The sequence below is a fragment of the Pan troglodytes genome, chromosome 1 (assembly GCF_028858775.2).
Source record: "Pan troglodytes isolate AG18354 chromosome 1, NHGRI_mPanTro3-v2.0_pri, whole genome shotgun sequence".
NCBI lineage: Eukaryota > Metazoa > Chordata > Mammalia > Primates > Hominidae > Pan > Pan troglodytes.
This window is the reverse complement of record NC_072398.2, coordinates 39,528,685-39,549,502: the sequence shown is the minus strand read 5'-3', so window position 1 is coordinate 39,549,502 and position 20,818 is coordinate 39,528,685.

Here is a 20,818-nt window from a genome sequence, read left to right as displayed (position 1 = left end):
ACATTTCTAAACATCTGGGCATTTGGCATCATATTCACCCCAACATGTTGTCATCTGATCGTGGAGTTGGAGCCCAGAGCAGACACAGGCAGAGGAGGCAGCACATGGAGAGGGGTGTTTAGCTCACCCATCCCAGAATGCCTGTGGATGTCCATATCTCAAATACTCTGACGTATTGTCAGGCTATGTCCCAATTTTTAATTTGGAAACTATAGTCACAATAGATACAGGGATAAAAGAAACAGTATGAGGGAGAGGGAGAAAAAAAGGAAGAAAAGACAGGGAAGGAAAGACAGCAAATGAGAAAGGGACCTGGCTGGGGCACTTCTTTGAGCAGTGGGGATGGAACAGTTAGAAAACGCGTGCCACACCGTATGGCATTCCCAAGGGGTGCTGTTTCCACAGCCACCGTCTAACACTGTCGTGGGCTGTTCTCATCCCAACCCCAAGGCTCAGATGGAAATAGCCCAAGCACTAGGTTCCCCTGGAGCTTACCTTACACCAGGTTTAGTAACACTGTCGTTTTCCTCACCTCAGTGGTGTGGGACAGAGAGGGAAGAGTGAGAATCTCCCCATTCTACAGACAGGGAAGCCAAGGCTCGGGAGGGAACAGAAGGTAGCCAGCGATGAGCTGAAAAGTGGAGGTAAATCTAAGCTCCTTGTTTCCAGGGTGACATCTGGATGTTTTTCCCTTTTTTTTTTTTTTGAGACAGAGTCTCCCTCTGTCGCCCAAGCTGGAGTGCAGTGGCACAATCTCAGCTCACTGCAGCCCCTACCTCCCAGGTTCAAGCAATTCTCCTGCCTCAGCCTCCCGAGTAGCTGGGACTACAGCATGCACCAGCACACCTGGCTAATTTTTATGTTTTTAGTAGAAATGGGGTTTCACCATGTTGGCCAGGCTGGTCTTGAACTCCTGACCTTAAGTGATCCACCGGCCTCAGCCCCCCAAAGTGCTAGGATTACAGGTGTAAGCCACCGCACATGACCATTTTCCTTTTCTAGAGGTAAAAGCTCAGAGAAGCCTTAATTGAAATAATTCCCCACTACCCACATATAGATCAAAAGACAGGCAAGATGAGGCGAGACTGTTTGGAAGCCTGGAGAAGATTGGCACCACTTTAAACATGGCCCTCCACATACACACCTCCTCACACCCAAACATACACATGTTCATGCCACATGTCCTTAAGATTTATTTTGTTAAACCCATGAAGTGAAGACCATCCTCTCTACAGAGTCCGCCTGCCTGCCTGCCTGCCTGCCTGCCTAGAATCTCCCTGTGTTTTTGTTTCCTGTACTGGGTGATTGATTACAGAAGAGCAAATTAGCTCCTACTGCTTTTAAGATGCATTTTCTTTCTTAAAGAGAAGATGGTGTGAGCATTACTTCTCCCTGCCCCCTGCGTGCCTTGGCTTTGGGCCTGTAGTCACTGCAGCTTTGGTAGGGCCTTCCTGGAAGGGAGGAGTACAGCAGCATCTGCTAGCCTGCAGCTAGGCCCACCCTGGGGGCCCAGTCCTGCACCCACTCTGCTTTCCCCAGGCTTCTCCTCCTGTCCCAGGAGACTCTCCGGTTACTCCAAACTATTTTCACCCTTCTCTCTGTACCAATACACGTGAATTCAGTTGCCTAGCAGAGTAGATGCTGTTGAATGAATGATGAAGTAAATGATGAATGAATTATAAAGACTAAAATCTCAACTTAATGAAATAAATGTGCTCTGGGCTCCAAAGCATGCTCCCCTGCCCACGTCTCTGTCTCTCTCCTCTCTCTGTCTCTCTGTCCTCTCTCTCTCTCTCTCTCTCTCTCTCGTGGGTCTTGCTATTCAAAGTAGTTCCTGGACCAGCAACATCAGCAGTCACCTGGGAGCAAGGTTCCAAGGAGACCTATATACAAATTAAACCTCGAGAAGCACTGCTGTGTGGTCCTGAGTGGAGGCAGGCTGGTAGACAAAATGATCTCTCAAGGCCCCTCATTGCCTTACATGTCTCTCAACATGATCTCAGATAAAGACGGTTATGAGAAGACTTAGCCCAGGGTCACTGTACACCTACAGGGCCGGCCTGGAATGTGGAAGGTGGAATTTCAACTCTTTCCCTCCCGGTCTAGTCCTTCCTGCTGTAATGCTCCTTTGGAGGTCCCAGCTGACAGAGTCAGAGCACAGCATGGCTTTGCTCTAACTAATTGCCAACAGTTGGCTGAAGCTACATTTGTTATTCAAAAAGCCTCATTAATCTCCTAATGCCAGTGTAGCCATGGCTGCTAATGGCGCCTCTCATCTCCCCACACCCAGTTCCGGATGGGGGCATCCTGGCTCCTGGCAGCAGAGCAGCAGGAAATGGCTTCCTTCTCAGAAGGCTAAGCTAGTATCTGGGGTCATGGAGCCTGGCTGATTTAGAACCTGGCTGAGTTCCGCCTCTGGATGGGGTGGTATAGGAGGCTGTACTCAAATCTGGGTCATCCTTGGGTCACAGAGCCTTGGAATGGTTCAGGTAGGTGGAAGAATGGATTATAGAATACCTCAAGAAGGCTTATGTGAGACCTCTTGGATGAGCTGAGCTGAGCTGCCCCCTCACAGCCAAATCAAGAAATCCACTGCTTGTCTCTTGGGTATAGGGATGGGCTCTATCTCGCGAAACCCCGCAGCATGTTTGGACATGGAAGAGGTGCCTTCCAGAAAGCTCATGATGGGGAAGTCCTGAACGACTAGAGAGCCTTTGCCAAGGTTGAATCAAGGTTGAAACCTGCATGTATCCTATGGCCCAGAGAACATGATTTCAGTGCTTTCCTGTCTTCTTTCTCTAAGTTCTGCCTCTGTGGGTCTGTCTTTCCACGACTATAAACTCCGAAGGGACGGGATCTGCTGTGTCTTTCACACCTAACCCCTCACATCCCCAGTACTGGCCCTGCTGACTCATGAGCCATCCACCTGACTCACAGTCAGATATGGAGGTAGAGGAGAGGGTATGAGGGGGACGGGAAGAAGGAGAAATAGCAGAGGAGAAAAAGGAGCAAGCAAAGAAGAGAGCTGGCAGAGCATACCTCTGGGCAGGGAGAATACGATGAGTATCAAGAATAAGACGCTCCGTGAAGACTCATGCCACTGCCCCCAGTGGCTATGGGTCTGGACCCAGATGGGTGCACCAACCGCAGCAGCAGGGCTGAGACAGGCACAGCCTAGGAGGGCTCCATCCTCTTTTTTCTTCCAAAATTTTATTATAACATTTTCCAGACAGAAAAATTGAAAGAATTTTACAGAAAATGCCCAATATAGATAGTGGGTATATAGGTGCCCATCTTTTTCGCTGCTTTTGTTTTTCAAAGGGACCAGATCCTCTGGCCTCGATCAATTCAATCCCATCAGTATTGCCCAAGCTTAGATGCGCGGGCAGCCTTCTCACCAGCCATTATTAAGGTATTTGTTAGAACAACACTGCCCCCTGCTGACTACAGGCTCTCACTTCTCTGGGACGGCTCTGCCTTGCAAAGGGCTAAGAGAGGGCTGGATCAGATTGTTCCCTCCCAGCCCTTTGCTTTGTCCCTCCCGTGTCTACCCTTAGCTTTGCCTCCACCCTCAACTTTAGTTCTTGGGGCACCCGCCCAGGCACAGCAATGAGCACCCGACTGAGACTCAGACAAGCTCAGACAATTAAGCAATGTGTGAGGCCAGCAAATGTCTTTTATCTTCATTTTTCTACAACTCTTCACTGAGTACTGCTTGTGTGAGGTGCAGCACTAGGGCTGTATGCAGGGCAAAGCTATGTCTCCAGGCTGTGGATAAATAACTTGACTGCCTCGAGCCTCACTTCCCTCCTCTGTGAAATAGGGATCATCAGACTCTTTCTTCTCTGCTTCAGAGAGGGGCTGTCAAGCAAAGAATGAGAAAGAGCGCAATGAACTTGATGGTTTCAGACATAACTGGGAAGATCTAGAAAGCATTCACCTTCTTAAGGCTACAACTGAACCTATTTCCAGGTGATTTCTTAACTTCAGGTAAGTAGCTTGGGCCTTAGTATATGTATTAGTCCGTTTTCACGCTGCTGATAAAGACATACTCAAGACTGGGGAATTTACAAAAGAAAGAGGTTTAATTGACTCACAGTTCAGCATGGCTGGGGAGGCCTCACAATCATGGTGGAAGATGAAGGAAGAGCGAAGGAACGTCTTACGTGGTGGCTAAGAAAGAAAAAATGAGAGTCAAGCAAAAGGGGTTTCCCCTTATAAAACCGTCAGCTCTAATGAGACTTATTCACTACCATGAGAACAGTATGGGGGACACTATCCTGATGATTCAATTATCTCCCACCAGGTCCCTCCCACAACACATGGAATCATGGGAGCTACAATTCACAATGAGATTTGGGTGCGGACACAGCCAAACCACATCAGTATATTTGTAGTTAAATATTCTCAGGTGTTTAGTGTTTAAATATCTCTACCAAAGGAAAGAAGTAAAGCAGAATGGATCATCCCAAACATTGGTGGCCTCTGGGGCAAGCTCCCTGTGTAACTGGAAGCTGACAGAGTGAGATCTCACCTCAGGCTTCTGGCACCTGTTTCATTCAAGATCGGTTACAGCTGTGGTTCTGAATCCTGAGCTAGATCAGAATTACCTGGGGGAGTTGTTAAAACCCAGACTCTGGCCCCATCCTCAGCCTCTGATTCAGCTTGCGTGGGGTGAAGCCTGGGGGTTTGCATCTCTTAAACATCCCCCGATACTTACCTGGGACCAGACTGGGAACCACTGAGCTGGGCTCCGCTTTGGTAACAACTCCTGAATCTCAGTGACTTTGCACCACAGAAGTTTATTTTCCACTTGTGCTACCCATGGATAAGAAAGAGTCAGTGCAGCTCTGCTCCACATAGTCACTCAAGAGCCCAGGCCCACTTAGGTCCCCCCACCCACCTTATAGCTGCAGCTTCTGGAACATATGACCTTCTTGGTTGCTGTGGCACAGGAAAAGAAACTGAAGAATCATGTGTGGGCTTTTAACTGTCTCAGCCCAGAAGTGATGATATAAGCCACATGCACTCACATTTCACTGACCAGAGCTACTCGCATGGCCCTGCCCACATTCCAGGCAGGAGTCTTCCATGTCTCTAGAAGAAGTGGATTGGATGTTGGTGAATGCTTGTACTTGTGGGGACAAGAATGACTTTATTTTAAATGGTAATTCATCATGTAACTTATGACTAACCCCAAGTCCAGGAATGCCTCCAAAATGTCTAGTTGATGTATTACTCTTTATGTAGGAACATCTATTCATTGTAAGTTTCCTCCAAAACAACCCTTGTAGTTGCAGAAATCAAAGGATGTGACACCCATAGCTATCTACACATCCCTTCCAGAGCATGTATGCTTTTTCTTCAAGATATAAGCCCTGGGTCTGGGGGGTGTTGTGGTGCAGAGATCTACCTGTCTTGGGACCACCCAAGACCTTGCTTCTGCCTGCAAGTTCCCCCTAATAAATCATTCAAAACTGACAAACTATATTTGTCTGCCTCTTTCTTTGGTTACTTGGCTCCTTCTGCATTTGGGTGTCGCCTTATACATGCGGCCCTTTCATGGAACAGTACTGTCAACCATACCATGCAAGCATATCTCTTTTCACTCTCAAGAACATGTGTGATCACAGCAAAATGGGGTGGTGGTTAGCGGGGACAAATATCTGGCCTCATAAGTCTTGGTCATTTATGATGATGATGATGATGATGACAGAAAATAACTACTGAGTGCTCACTATGTTCCAGGAACTGTTCTAAGTAGTTTTTGTGTATCAACTCGTTTAACCCTCACAATAACCTTACATGGTAGGTACCATTTATACCCATTTTATAAATGAGGAAACTGAGGCAAAGTGTGATTACATAGCTCACCCAGGTCATAGAGCTATAAGAGACACAGCTGGGATTATAATCCAGCCAGTCTGACACCAGAGTCCATGTTTTAAATCACTGTTCTGCTCTATCACTACCCAGCTAACTTTATTTTTGAAGATAAGAGGAGACTATAGTAGAAGGCCTGATTATTATTAATAGACAAGTGAATAGTTCAAACCCGAATAATCCAAATACAAACAGTTCTACAGAGAGGGGATCCCCACCCAAGCATCTCTACTGATATCCTGAATATGCCCAAATATGTCAAAATGGGATCCAGTTCCAACAGAAGGGCTTTCAGGGTCCTCACTAATGCCCCACAATGTCTGGAAGGCCATTCAGGTAGTGTCTGTTCCCCCTAAAATCACACTCTTCCTAGTAAATTGATCAGGAGGATGGACAATTTTTTTTTTTTTTTTGCATTTCTCAAAGAATTGCCTCCCAGGTCATACAGATCCCCCTTAGGAGGGGAGCCAGGAATCTTCTTATGCCCACTTTCCTCCTTCTTTCCCGCTACACTTCCCCTTGGCCCTATTCCATCTGGAAAGACACTACAAACTGTTGAGTCCCCAACCTGACCCGAGCATCTACTCTTTCTCTACCCTGGTGGGCCAGTGGCAGGTTCTTATTTGACAATATCATCGTAAGAGGATTTAAGTCTTAGCATCAGTAAGAAAAAGCAATTCTTCAGGTTGAAGCATCTACACAAAAAATAACCTTTCTCCCTACTGATTGTGATAGCCTCTTGTAACTTCAATAAGTATGCTATTAAAAACTCTGTTTCTTTATTCTGTCTCACCAAATACCCCCTCCCCACAATAAATTGGGAAATGAAATATATATATATATGAGATAGAAAAATCCCACTTGGACTCACTGGATTAGGTGAATTTGTTTTCCTCATTGGTGGATGCGTAGGATTTAGCTGCAAAGAGCCTCTGGCCAGCAGAGGGCGATAGTCTCATAGCTTCAAATGTAAGCTACAGGTCCGCCCTCAAAGGTATCTCTCGGGGAATGTTTCCCTCATCAAGAAGAATCTGTTTAATCCGAAACACAGGACGCTCGATGGTTCTTGTTAGTGCCTCAAATGGAGTCAGTCAGTGGCCTCAAAATGTCAGATTTCCTCCCTGGGTTTTACGAGTCTCTCATTTCCTGTTTTTCTTAATAAAAGTTCAAAATCTCCCTGGCAATGATTTTGAATCACTACAGTTTTCAAGAAATCTGAAAATCCTATTTCTTTTGGTTGGACAGCCATCAAAGATACATGTCAGTCATTCCATCCATCTCTCTTTCTCTCTCAGTCACACACACACACACACACACGCTCAACTTTCACAATTCTTGCTGACAGCTCAAACCCATGTCTGCAACCAGAGATCCAGCAGAGAAGAAGGAATGGTTGGAAATTGACTAAGCACTCCAACAAGTTATTTTGCATCGACGATCTGTGTTATGAGAGGTCTCCAACCTGCTCAAAGGTGTGCTTAGCATTACTAAGGGCACATGGAGTAGTGGCTAAAGCAATTCTTTCTGGTCCGGTCTCCAGGTGGTTAAAGGCATGAAACATATCTTTCCTCTCTTGCAAGAGTACCTATCAGATGGACCAGCAGTGGGGATTGTGCTTTGGAAAAAGGCAACAGCAACCCACCTCTTGGCTAATTCTGACATAGAAAGCATATTGCGCCCACAGATCCTGAAGGGCACCCCATGGGCTCTGACTCAGATTGAAAGGGAAAAAATGGAGATCCAAGATTTCACGCTGTCAGCGAACCCATGTCTTGAGAGGGTGGTAAAGGCAGACTTGGGATCCTTGGGAGCTCTCCCTCCAGCACTTGAGGCGGGAGGCATGCTGAGCCTCATAATTCCTTACTGCAGCCCTGCCCAGCCAAGCAAGCTTCCTGCCCCAGAGTTCAGTCTTAACCATCGCTGCGGAGGTGCGTTAGTTTGCTAGGACTGCCTAACAAAGGTCACAAACTGAGTGGCTAAAATGACAGAAATTTACTGTCTCACAATTCTGGAGGCAAGAAGTCTGAGATCAAGGAGTTGGCAGGGTTGGTTCCTTCTAAGGGCTGTGAGGGAGGATCTATTCCATGTTTCTCTCCTAGATTTGGGTGATTTGCTTGCAATTTTTGGCATTCTTTGGTTCATAGAAGCATCATCCCTATGATCATGAACCTTTATGTTCATGTGGCGTTCTGCCTGTGTGTGCCTGTGTCCAAAGTTCCCCTTTTTATAAGGACATCAGTCTTACTGCATTAGGGGCCCACCCTCCAACAGTATGACCTCATCTAAAATTAACTAATTACATCTACAATGACCCCACTTCCGAATGAGGTCACATTCTGGGGTACTGGAGGTTTGGACCTCAGCATATAAATTTTGGAGGGACACAATTCGCCTCATAATGGGAGGGCATGCCTCCCCTAACGACCAACCCATCTTCCAGGCTAGATGGGGATGCCAATGGCAAAGGGATAAAGCAAACAAAAAAAAGCCACATTCATTAAGTAGATTTTATTTTATTTTATTTTATTTTATTTTTTTAGACAGAGTCTCACTCTGTCACCCAGGCTGGAGTGCGTGGTGCGATCTTGGCTCGCTGCAGCATCTGCCTCCTGGGTTCAAGTGATTCTCCTGCCTCAGCCACTCAAGTAGCTGGGATTACAGGCATATACCACCACACCCAGCTAATTTTTGTATTTTTAGTAGAGATGGGGTTTCACCATGTTGGTCAGGCTGGTCACTGATTGGTAAAATTTTAAACAAGAGTGATATGTTCCATCAATCCAGCAGGGCTAGGAAAGAATGGGAATGGGAGAAGGACAAAACTAGAGGAAATAAGACCAACTCAGAGGCTTTTACTATCATCCAGGTAAGAGATGATGAAGTCAACCCATGAAGAGATGGAGAAGAACATACAAATATAAGAAATATTTAGGAGGTAAAATCAGCGAGGCTTGGAGGCTTATCAGATGTTGTGGAGTAAAGGAGGGTGGAGAGTGCAAGTGGCTCAGACTTCTAGGTTGGATGGTGGAGAAGACAACAGAGGACACAGGTGGAGGAACAGGTGGGGAAGAAGATGTCAGGGTCATTGTATGGCTCTGCTTTACCCCAATCCTTCATGCTCCTGGCTTCACTTCACTATCTATTATCTAATGGTTTCTCACTCCCTGTTTAGGTGCAGTTGTGGACATGCTGAACTTGAAGTGACTATAGGACAGGGGTGGTGTTCATCCCTGCCTTCAAATAATTCATGTTCTAATAGAGACGACAGACTCTATTAGATGTGTGATCCAAATATGCCTAGACCCAACTACTTAGAATTCCACAGTCCATGCTCCACAATCCCCAAAGTGCCCTGGAAATCTAAATACAATTTTTTAAAATATAAATTTGAAGTAAGTTCATTTGGCAGCAAAACGGAACTGAATGGACTTGAGCTCACGACTTGACTCATCAACTGTGAACAGGGGTAGGTTCTACACAGAAGTTGTGATGCCCATTAGAGTCATATAACGGGGAAATGAGCATTTTCCAGCAGAAAGGGGGTAGAAGTGCAGAAAGGGGAAAGGGTGCTGTTTAGACCTCGCAGATGTTCTCCATGCTCATCAGACCTCACTGGCTGTCAATATTGCATTATTCTTCCTGTTCTATAGATAAAACTAAGGCTCAGATTCATCTGAAGTCACCCGACAGGGACTCAAATTTAGAATGGAAAGCTCTTCTATGAGATGAGAATTTGCAAAGAGACGCTAGGACCTGAACTGTTTGTTTGTTTGTTTGTTTGTTTGTTTGTTTGTTTTGTTTTGTTTTAGATGGAGTCTCACTCTGTTGCCCAGACTGGGGTGCAGTGGTGCAATCTCAGCTGACAGCAACCTTCGCCTCCCAGATTCAAGCATTTTTCGTGTCTCAGCCTCCTGAGTAGCTGGGACTACAGGTGTGTTCCATCGAGCCCAGCTAATTTTTTGTATTTTATAGAGACGGAGTTTTACCATGTTGCCCAGGCTGGTATCAAACTCCTGAGATCAGGCAATCTGCCCTCATCAGCCTCTCAAAGTGCTAGGATTACAGGCATGAGCCACCATGCCTGGCTCTGAACTGTCTTTATACTAAGATTTGTGATTGATTGACTTTTTCATGTCACATTCCAGTTGTTTTCATGTTGAATAAACATCACCCATAGACGTGTTTTGTTTTACACACCTGAGCTCTAATATACCCTTCTCCAATCCATGGGCTAGAAGCAGAATCTCTCTCAGGGGTCTTGTTCTGAAGGGAGAAATTTTGCCATACTCTTCTTGAGAAGACAAAAGGTGCAGAACAGTCCTTGAATTTAAAAACTAGAAGTAGACGGCCGGGCACGGTGGCTCACGCCTGTAATCCCAGGACTTTGGGACGCTAAGGCGGGCAGATCACGAGGTCAGGAGATCGAGGCCATCCTGGGTAACATGGTGAAACCCCATCTCTACTAAAAAATACAAAAAAGCCAGGCGTGGTGGTGGGCGCCTGTAGTCCCAGCTACTCGGGAGGCTGAGGCAGGAGAATGCCGTGAACCTGGGAGGCGGAGCTTGCAGTGAGCCCAGATCGCATCACTGCACTCCAGCCTGGGCGACAGAGCAAGACTCTGTCTCAAAAATCAATAAATAAATAAAATTAAAAAAAAAAAAAAAACTAGAAGTAGGCTCTGTGGAACACAGAGGAAGCAGGTAATACCTGTATGGATGGTTTATCAATGTCTCTGCTGCAGGTTTCATATGTCAATTCTATGCACAAAATGTCTAATATTTAATGGTGGCAGGAGGCAGATTCCCTTGGGATTCCATCAGACACTAATGCTGCCTTGCTCTGGTTAGAAGGCTGGGATATCTGTGCCTGTGTTCACTTTTTGGAGAAAAGAGGACAAAGCAATGGTCATGAGTCTGGTCTATTCACTTGTTGGCTCATTGCACCCTCAGCTCCTCAGCTGCAACTGAGAGAACTTCAAGCCTATGTACCCAGCAGCAGACTCAGCATGGTCCCAAGCCTGGACACCAGGGCCGTCTTCCTTTAAGGAGCCTCAAAGCCCTTTTAGTTCAATGTTCATGAGACTCAGTCAGCATCCAGCCTTTCTCAGGCCCAATGCTGAACTGTGTATAAGTCTCTGCCTTGCTCCCACAACCAATTCTCTTCCCTGAACCGGATATTCCCGTGTTGCCATCTCTGCATTGAAACTCTGCCCAGTGTCCAATTCCACTAGGACAAAGACATGTCCTTGCTTTTTGTTTCCACCCTCACCTTGGGCTTGGAGTATTGCCTTGATGGCTCTTGCCCTGAATTCTCCCACCAAACCTCCTCATGCTACCTGCCAGCCTGCTTCCTGAATTTTAATTTACATTTGTTGGATGAATTAGTAAGTTACTAGCTGCTATACACTGGGTAGTTAAAGCCACAGAATCTACTCTAAGGGCTCAAAATTTAGTGAAATGGATTAATTTAATAATTGAAAATTTTGCATATAATGGAATTATGAGTGAGGTATTGCCAAATATTGTAGAGAGAGAGGATTATTTTGTTATGGAGGATTTCATAGAGGTGGCAAGATGTGAGCTGCTCTTCAAGCATAGTTAGGAATCCTCTAAACAGAAAAGGAGCGAACACTCCAGGCAGAGGAAATGGCCCATGCAAAGGCACATGGCCTGAAAATCTCAGACACTGTCTTCTCTTAGACTCCCTATTCTATGGGAACACTGCTCTATGCACACTTGTTGTGATGCCCCACCTCGCCTCTCATGGGAACTTTGGGATGTGATGATTTGTTGGACATAGCACCCATTCCCTATCACCACCCTCTCTAGATACGGAGCTCCTTCTGGTCTCTAAATCTTTCCATTTTCAGCTGGGTTACAGGCTATGATAAGATCAACCTTACCTTATAAAGAAATGTCCAAAATGCCTGGCCTGGGCTTATTTCGTCGGCTGACACTTGCAGAGCTTCCTAGGGCTATAAAAGGAACAGGGTCTGCCTTGGTGCTGCCCTTTTCTTCTGTCTTTGAAATCTGCCTTCTTGTGCCCAAACCCAGGAGAGGACAGAAGTTTCTCCTTCCTCTTTCCCTTCTCTCCCCTTCACACCATCTTGCTGCCAAACAAGGGGCTGATTTCAGTATCCCTATTTAGGGTCCTCTGGACCTCAAAATCAATCAATAATTTTCTGGCATCACCACATCACCTGGCCTTGCCACCTTCACAAGAATATAATTCTTTGTTTCTTTGCAATCCTTTAGGCTGGTTGTTTTTCCCAAGGTTTTGGAAAACCTGGGCAGACCATTCTTTCTGCTTCCCTCCACCTATTGTGGGGAGGTAGAAATGCTGAAAGCTAAGATCAATACAATCCATAACAAGGACTGGCAATGCCAGCCTGCTTTCTGTCCTCATGCTGAGGACTTGTCTCTAACATGGAGCAGAAGGAACCAGCCTTGGATCTGGAGTGGCTATTGTGACTCGTTTCCAATTCACTGCACAGAGAAGGAGCCAGGCCATTGTCCTCAGCCCACAGACCTTGCTCTGGAAGCATTGTGCCTGCATTCCACCCCTATGCGAGGTTCTTTCAATCCATCTCTGGAGGTCAAATGTGGACCATGGCACTGAAAGCACTCAGACAAGAGATCTGGTGTTTAAATCAAGCAATTGTTTCCTTCCTCAGGAGTACATTATTTCTGCTGATTTCTACTTATTGTCAGTCCTATTATTTATATATTCCATCTCAGGAACAACAGCAGAGGAGAACATGTAGCTGATGATGCTGCTGCTCCCTCAGAAACTCTCTCCTCCTGAAAGCCTAGAAGAATGGAAGAGAGAAGGAGGGTGGGAGTGAGAGGGGTTCACCTCCCTGCAGGGGATGCAAAGGGAAAGGACAACTGGAAGAAGGATTTTCTTGTTGCTACTCTCCCTAGGGCCAGCTGGGGCTGGATGTGTCCCCAGAAGGCTGTCTGGCTTCCAAGCCCTAGGCATTCTAGTTGTTCAAGAGTCCTGGGTGTCACCCTCCCAAACCCATTATAAGGGAAAGATTTTGTCTTTCACTTGCCTCCCTCTTTCTGACTAAGTCCCCTAACTAGGGCATATATTGATTGGACTCCTTGGAGATGAGAGTGCTCGGGAGCTCAGTAGGGTTCCTCTAGACAGTTATTCCGAGAGGTGACGGTGCCTGTAACCTCGAAATCACAGGATCTTAAGCTGAGATCTCACTATACATGGAAGTCCTCCGTCCCAGACCTCTGGCTTATGGGTGAGCATGCGTATGCACCCTCTCACCTTCTGTGTGAACACTGTCCCCTCCTAAGCCCCATTTGCTCCCTTCACCCAGATCTCTGGAGCTGCCTTACATACCATATTACATACCATATTGGTCTCTGCCATGTCTCAAACTGATTCAGAGCCCCAATGTGTCCTCTTCCTGAGTGCTTGTCATTTTCCAAGCAATTCACATACATTATCTTATTTAGCACTTATGACCTTCTTATACCCAATTTATGCTTGAGAAACTGAGGCTCAGAAACGTTTTTAAAACTGTCTGACTCAGCCTCTGCACTACAGTGAGTCTCAAAAAGGTGTGCACATATTACAGAATGTCAGGATCTATCCAAGGAAGGGATTCATAAAGGTCATCTATTCACTCAGAAGAACTTTCCAGAATGCCTGTGCCATGCCTGCTCTTTGATGGTCACTGTGGGGGACAGAAAAGACTCTCGGGCAATCCCTGTGATCCCATTGAGTCCTTTCCACAAGTGGGGAAGGGGCCCAGTAATTGTCCCTGGGAAGTCTCCAGAAGGCTGACTTGCTGAGGGAGGCTGCAGACAGCTCCCTCTTAAGGCAGAAGAGGGAGATGGGCGGTGGGGGAGCAGTGACAGCTCACTGCCTGCGCATCGCCTTACCCACAAGAGACACCTGCAAATATGTGTTGGTTCTTAAAATATTAAAGAAAAGGAACAGCAGTTACTGCCCATATCAGAAATATGATGCTCCAGTTGTGCAATGGGTTACCACGTGGAACTTATACAGAAGAAATATGGAGAATTGTGAGGCAAGGCAGAAGGAGGGGTTGGTCAGACACAGTGCCACCAAGAAAAATCCGTTCTCCCCACCAGTCAGCCAGCGGGGAGGACACAGGCACCTCTGGGCCTGTTGCTAGACAGGGCACTGTCACTAGAGGGCAGTGCAGCTCATTCTTGGGAGTGAGGGAGCCTGGCCATCCCATCTCCCACAGAGCAATCCTGCTGGGAAATCACCGTGTCCCAGCGGGGCAGGGAGGAGCAGCACCTGGAGGTAGGTAGACTCGAGATTCTAGGGGTGGGGGACAAAGGTGACATTACTTTTGATGTTTTTATACACATTCTTTCGTTTTATTTGACCCTGACAGTAGACTCCTGGGGTAGACTGAGATCTTTAGCCCAATTTGACAGATGAGAAGATAAATCATGAAGCTTAGACTCATCCCAGGTTACCCAGCTAATAAAGGTGCCAGGTTCCCTAAGCCCCAGTCCCAAGTTGAATCCAGGGCTGTCTGTAAACATGATGACATGGGCTAGATTCCTTAGTGAAATTCTCACTGTTGTAATTTCTCCCTTTGTTACTTGTGTATTCCCTAGAGGGTTGGGAAGAAACAGAAAAACAAGGTTAAAATGGAATCGCTCAATCAGATACATTGTAAGTAGCTTTGATAAAAGTTTGGATGAGGCAAGGGATACTTATGACTACCCACTTCCTTTGACTCCACTCCTGCTGGCCTTTCCAGGCCACATCCTGGTGACCTTGGAGAGTCATTGCAAATGCCTCCAGCTCTGGATACAGAAATGCATGTGGATAATGAAGGATGCAGAGGTGAAAAGTCCTCCAGTCTCTGCTGAGGATCAGAGGCAGGTTCCCATAGGAAGTAACTAGGTCATAGCCAGAAACCAGAAGCCAAGGGTGATGAGATTCATCCTGTCCTCCACCAACTCTTCCTGGAACATGACATAGACCCAGGCTGGGGTCATTTGGGAATATGATTTAAAGCAGTAGAGGTGATAGATTCTTTTAGCACATAGACACAAATCACACACATGAAGAGAGGGTTGGATGGTCAGATGAAAATCTACATGCCTTGTAGACATTCCACCTGCAAGATCCCCTGCTACCCCCACATCACCCAAGGTACAGTTAGACATAACCAAATGCTTGATGAACACTGGCAGAGGCTGAGGAGGAGGATTGAAGAATCTGGGAAAGAATACATAGGATGGAGAGGCCCAGGGAAACAGGAGAAAAGAAGAAAGTCCAGGTGGGAAGAGCTGATACCTTCCTCCTAGGCAGAGTGGCCATGAGAACTCAGCCAGACATCCTGGATGAATGGCCCACCTCTGACACACAACTCTCTGCAGCATCTAAAGAAATTGGAAGATGCAACACAAACCAAACAATGGGCCATTTTGTACATTCTTCAGGATTCTGTGTGTCCATGGGGGCAGCCCATGGTAAGCCTGATATGGTTGGGCTGTGTCACCCACCCTAATCTCATTTTGAATTGTAGCTCCCATAATTCTCACATGTCATGGGAGGGACCCAGTGGAAGGTAACTGAATCATGGGTCTTTCCCGTGCTGTTCTCCTGATAGTGAATAAGTCTCATGAGATCTGATGTTTTTATAAAGAGGAGTTCCTCTGCACAAATTCTTTCTGTTTGCCTGCTGCCATCCATGTAAGACATGACTTGCTCCCCCTTGCCTTCTGCCATGATTGCAAGGCCTCCCCAGTCCATTAAACCTCTTTCCTTTATAAATTACCCAGTCTCTGGTACGTCTTTATTAGCAGCGTGAGAACAGACTAATACAAAGCCCATGTACTTACCATCCATTGTCCTCCTCCTCCCTTCCACGGTGTCAAATGGCAAATGGTGTCAAACTCAGGACACACCAGAAAACTCTCATTTTTAGGATTTATTTAGCCCTTCAATTTTCAGGACTTTGTGGAAGTGTAGAGGTCATTGAAGCCTGGTTTCTACCCTCAGAGGGCTTATCATCTAAGCGGCAACCCTGACATGTATCATACCAATTTTAACCCAAGCAGAGTAGGGCAGGTGCCATTGCAGAGATGCAAGAGCTTTGGAAGAAAAGCGAGAGAGTCATCATTTGCCTGTGGACCCAGGGAAGGATGCTCAGGAGAGGAGAGTTTTTAAAGATCCAGCTCAAATAAAAGATGAACATTTCACAGGCTGCAGGAACAATGTTGTCCAAGACACAGCAGTGTAAAATATCTATTCCTGGAAATACTAGCAGTCTGGTGTCTTATTTTTAACATAAATAAATACTAAAGCAGCGAGTCTTGCATTGATTCACGCCTGTGAGCCAGTCCATCTCTATGGTCCTATAATTTCCTTTCCCTCCCTCCAGCCCTCTTTCGCTGATCAGGAGCACATTCTATTCTTTGTTATCCAACCTCCAACTGGAGATATGTTTTGAAATAAGTGATATTTGCTCTTTGGTGGCCCCTCTTCCTCCTCATTATCTGTCCTATCATGCCTTCAAGGCCTTGCACGATCTGCTCCTTTTCCTGCCTCACCAGCTGCATTTGGGCTACTCTCCCCACTACTCTACCTGCCCAGTCACAATGCACTACTCTGTCTTTCCCCAGCAGGTATGGCTCCTTTCCACCCCAGGGCCTTTACACATGCAATTTTTTGGTTGGTTTTTCTGACTTCTCATGTAGCCAATTCTTTCTCCTGATTCATTTTCCCTTCCCTCTTCCACCCTGGCACATCACCATGTCTTGTCATTTGGCTGTCCAGAAAGCTCAATCTGGAGATCTAATTAAATGTAAAAGACAATACAGAAAGGAGGTGACGCAAGAATCTGCTTTTAAACAGAGGAAGGATTGCTCTGTCCTCATGAGCGCATCTCCCTTTTCTCCTCCTTATACCAAACCTTAAGAGGACCGCTTATTTTGTTTACTTGGAGGGGTAAGCGTGGTCGGATGGGAGTGGTGGATATAACTATCAGGTTCTATATGGCCACTTTCCCCTTTGCCAGTGTCACTTGTGACATTGCAAAGCTGTCTCATCATTTCCAGTATGGATTTTGTGTAGGTATTCAAATCTCTGTGTTTTCTTAATTCTACCACACCCACCACTGACGCCTCCCGAATCTGGTCCCACTCATCCTTAATATGCAGATTCAACTTGTTCTATAAAACCTTTCCTGATATCTCCATCCTGCAGCAATCTTTCCATGACCCCTATCTCTGGGAACAATGTAAATTAATAATACCTTATTTAGCTATTGAATGATCTCCAATTGTTATTCTGTAGCTTGTCTTTTCTCCTGTCCTGGGCACACAGTTGATGTTTAATAAATATTTGGTCAAATTGTCAGTTGAGAAAAACATAGAGATAAGGCCATTAAAAGAATATGAACTGGGCAAAACTGCAACCACGCATGTGCACATGCGAGTTTTTGTGTATGTGCATGCTTATACCTGTGCTGTAATGACAAAAGCTCTCTTCCACGTCCTTGAGAGACATTACTAAATGCCCCCTCAGTTCTCTAGTCATCAGTTCTAATATTTGAGCAATGGGTGCTCTGCCTCCTCGCTAGGCCTCCAGTGATTGGCGTATGGCCCGGTCAGTGCTTGCAAGGTGATCTGGCTTCTGACCTCATCATTAAGAGGCAATGCTTTCTCCTCTGGCACCAGACATCTGCTGAACCTATTTCTGTTTCCACAGCAGAGAATTCATTCCTGGTTCTGTGGCTTGTCCAGCCCAGCAGGGTGCAGGTGAATTGGAGGGAATGGGAAAGAAAGAGGATTCTGGTGGTCTGATGACAACAGGCAATTCCTTTCCGATTCATCCTTTCATCAGAGTGACTTACAAGGTGCAGAGTTGACTGATTCATACACTTGGACAGTAAAAATTGTATGAACATAGGAACTAGGTCTGGTTTCAGATCCCCAATACTTAGTATACATCAGCATTTGATAAATATTTAAGGAATGAGTATATGTATGTGTGTGCTGGGAAAGTCTTCAGAGAAGCAGAATTCAGCTTCCTCTAGAGATAAACTTTGTAATGTGTGTCAATGCCCATGGGCATTATTTGGCTGTCTTAGGCTATGATAAACTCCCCAGCTCCAGAGTGTGCAAACAGGAGGAGGACAGCAGCTTAGTTGGGGATGCTCTACCCAGAGAGTCTAGGCAATAAATGGGATGTTGTATCAATAACAATAATATGCTATTATTCCTACTTTCAATACTAATAATAGTTACCATTTATTAAGTACTTACTTATGTACCAATAATTAGCAAATCATATCTTACTTAATTATGATGACTATCAAAGGCCTTTCTACCCCTGAGGGCTGATAAATCTATCAGGTCCAATAAACATTTGCAGAGCCAGGCACAGGAGGAGGATGGAGGAAAGAAAAAAGAGGGGCAAGAAATACAGGCAGAATCACAGCCCTTAAATAACTATCAATTTAAAAAAGGAGACAGGAAACAAACTAGAATTCAAGGCAAAAAAAGATTAAGAACTAAGAAGAGTTGTAGACAAAGAGTTTTGGGAACACTCCAAAGGGAGGAGTGATCAGTTGTCAGTGGGGGAGGAAATCTTAGAAGGCTTTCTGGATGTGGAATTTTTGAATCTATAGAATTTCTATAGGTGGAGAATGAGGAAAGGGCATTTTCTTAACCAACAGATCAGGATAAACGACGGTCAGGAGTTTTGGTGTGAGTGTTATGTTAGAAATAAGTGTTTCATATGGTGTGGCTGGAGTGTCACATGGGTAGAAAGAGAGATGCAGTGGAGGAAGGATAGCTTTGTGCTAGATCCTGGAATGCTTTCAATGATGGGCTGAAGTGTTTGGATTTTATTCTGTAGACAATGAATGTTTTTGATGAGGAAGCACTATGTTTTATTGAGGTAATTCTAGAATGAAAGTTACATTGTAGACTGTCTTAGTCTATTCAGGGTGCTGTAACAAAATACCATAAACTGGCAACTTGTAAACAGCAGAAATATATTTCTCACCATTCTGGAGGCTGGAAGGCCCAGCAAATTCAATGCCTGATGAGGGTTCACTTCCTGACTCGTAGAAGGCACCTTCTCTCTGTGTCCCCATATAGTGGAAGGGGCAATGCAGCTCTCTAGGGTCTCTTTTATAAGGGCACTGATTCCATTCACAAGGGCTCCACACTCATGACTTCATCACCTCCCCCAAACCCCATGTTTTAATACCACCACACTGGTGATTAGCTGTCAGCATATGAATTTGGATGGGGACATAAATATTCAGACTATGGCAGATAAAGAATGATCATAGCTAAAATTTATTAAGTGCTTACCATGTGCAAGCCACTGTTCTAAGCAGCTGCATTCTGTCTCGCTCCACCCTACTAGTGTGTGAAATAAGTTTAATAATTATACCATTTTACAGATGGAAAAACTGAGGCATAGAAAGGTTAAGCCACTTTCCCAAGGCCACATATCTGTCAATGGAAGACCCAGGAATCCAACCTAGAAGTCTTCCCCAGAGCCACTTTTAACTATCCTACTGCATCATCTCACCCTATCCTATCACAGTTCTACCTGGGTGGGAGGTTGAAGGCCTGAACTGAGATCATAGAGGTGAATATTTGCTTGTATTTGCATAAAGAAATACCATAATAAAAGTGGTCACCTATAGAGGGCAATGTCAGGGTCAAGGGACAGATAACGAGTAGAAGGGGGTAACACATCTCAATGTATGCCTTTTAATATGGTCCTTTTCTTGCCAATATGAATATGTTATTTATTCAAAAAACAAGATGACACAAAAGAAATGGTACAAGTTAAAAGCTAATTTCAAGGAACAAATGGAAGTGCATAAGAGCTGGATGGGTTTGGAAGACAAATTAAACAGGCAACACAAACAAAGCAAACCCTGGAGTTTCTCAGTTGAGTGTTTGGAAGATGGTAGCTCATTAGCCTAGCTGGGGAAAACAGGAGAGTGGGTTTGAGGGTGGCCATAACACATTCAGCCTTGTTTATAGGTGACAGTGGGCATTTGGATGTTGAGGTTGAGCATGATAACCCAGGTGGGGTGTTGACTGAGGAGATTCTTATGAAGATGGTAATAGACTCTGTGAGTAGATGGTAACCTTAAGGAGAGAGTAGAGAAGGAGAAAACAAGAGAGCAGATGACAGAGTTTAAAGAAATCTGCAGTAAAGCGACTGCCCCAGAGAAGCTAAGATGGAGACTGTGAAGCCTTGGTCAAGGGCCAGGTTGGAGAGATGAGTACAGGAAACAGAGGGAGCACAGAGTTTCCGGAGGAGGGGAATGATTTCCTGGGGTCTCATAGGTTAGGACTGAGACAGGTTTGGGGACCAGAATGCTGAGCTTCTGGAGGAAATGAGACATATCAAAGATATTGAGTGAGACCGTCCAACTGAGGGGCCCCTTTTGGGACATCCAAGGCCCTTTCTCCCAGTTCTGTAAGAGATAACAAGCAAGGTGGACACTGTCTTCAGTCCCTACATGTTAGCCAGTGTAGATGTTCTGTTTTTCAGGGAGGTGTTTTTAGACAACATACACCAGCACCTGAGGGGTTAAAAAGGAAACTGAGGCAGACAATCCTAGAAAGCTTCTCTGATTTTTTTCTGTCATCACCCATTCAGGATAATGGGAACTTATAATTTGATGTTTTTGTTTTTCATTCTTCCGTTCTGTCTTTCCATCACACACATCAATGCAAACACAATTTCACACACACACACACAGACTCACGCACACACACACACCAGGCAAAAATGCACAAGCATTTTTCTGGATAAGACTCATTACTGCACGCTGGGAGGGAGGGTGAGCAGAGCCGAGGAAAGGAAAGAGAGATGCAAGCCACCCTAGCTACTTTTACTCCCCTTTAAGGCTGCATGGTTACGGTCCTGGGAAAGAAAACTCCTG